The sequence below is a fragment of the Priapulus caudatus genome, unplaced genomic scaffold, assembly GCF_000485595.1.
Source record: "Priapulus caudatus unplaced genomic scaffold, Priapulus_caudatus-5.0.1 Scaffold6, whole genome shotgun sequence".
NCBI classification, from domain to species: domain Eukaryota; kingdom Metazoa; phylum Priapulida; class Priapulimorpha; order Priapulimorphida; family Priapulidae; genus Priapulus; species Priapulus caudatus.
Window position 1 is genome coordinate 617,374 of NW_014577067.1, and position 1,464 is coordinate 618,837.

Below are 1,464 nucleotides of genomic sequence, written 5' to 3' on the forward strand. Positions count from 1 at the left end.
GGAAGAGCCCTGGGGGGCATAGCCCTCCTCATCTGGAGTGATATCTTACTATGACAATGGTGATGAACTGATTTCCTTGAATATAAATACATGACTAGTGTATTGAATCTATGAGCTATTAGAACACTCAGGGCCAAATTCTAAAATCTGCAGCGGGAGAAAAAAGATGTGTTAACTTCCATTTATTTTGTATATACCAGAGAGCGTCTTTAGCTGGAGTGTTGGGGGAGTTTTAATTGCAATGTGTAAACATTGAAAGAGTTTGAGCTGAGAAGGGAGGGTGCTTTTACATGGTAGGAATTAGGATTTGTGGCGCAGAGTGGGAGCACGCATGCATGCACACAGTGCACGCACAACACACACGCACACACACACGCAACACACACACAGGTTACTTCATACTACAACGATAGAGGATTTCGGTTGCAGAGGCCGTAGGCTGAGCAAATTCTTAGGGGTGGTGGTGCAAGAGCAGGAGAGAGTTCGCCTGAAGTCCCAAGGATTTCAAGGAGGGTGACAAACAGGGTGGGGAGTCTACCAACACAAAAATTTTGAAAATGTAGATCGGGGCAGGAGACGGGATGTTGAAGGCACTTTTGAGTACATTATAGCAGGGTGAGCCTTCAATTTCTGACAACAGACAACTTCTCATTGCTAGAACAATTGTTGTTTTAATTTTGCTCCAAAATCTTAGGGCAGCTTGCCCCCTTCACCTCGCCCCCCCCCCCGCAGCTACGGGCCCTGCATTGTGATTTGAGTTGCTGAGAGATGATTTTATAATATATGTCACATGGTTAAATATCAATGTGGTATATATGTGGCATGCATACCATCAGTTTGGCTACATTTAAACACTCACGAGCAGATTTTCTTTGTGAGTCCATGCTCTTAACTACTGTGAAATCAACTCCATTGTCTCATTGCGCATCGAAAGTCATTGTGCCAGTTTTTCGCTGAAGTTGTTTTAATACTATTTATGTTCATCTTTTTTATTTGTTGCCGTATAGTAATATTTGTTTTGTAGGTTAGAGTTATCACTAGGAGTTCGAGAGTAGAGTAGGAAGTAGAGTTATCACTAAGTCGTTAGACTTAGGTTGCCAAGAGACGTTATATCTTATCAGAGCATTACAAAGGGATATTCTGCTTATTCCTCAACAGGATACACTTGCTTTCTATTGTGATCACAGTCGTGTAGCCAGGGACCCGTCTACCCGTCTTGTTGACGGCCTATTCTGGATGGGCAACAGATGAAAAATTTATAGAAACGGCATGCGCGCGAACCAAATTTTAGCAACCTGCATGAAAATAAAATTGTGTTTTTCGCGCTCCCCCTCCCCCTAGGGTGCTTAGCACCCGGCAAGACAGATCCTCGCTTCGCTCAGAGGGCGGGACTCCCGGATTTAATTTCTTAGCTATGACACACCATTGATTGTGATGTGGCATCGCTAATGTTATCGGTGGTTG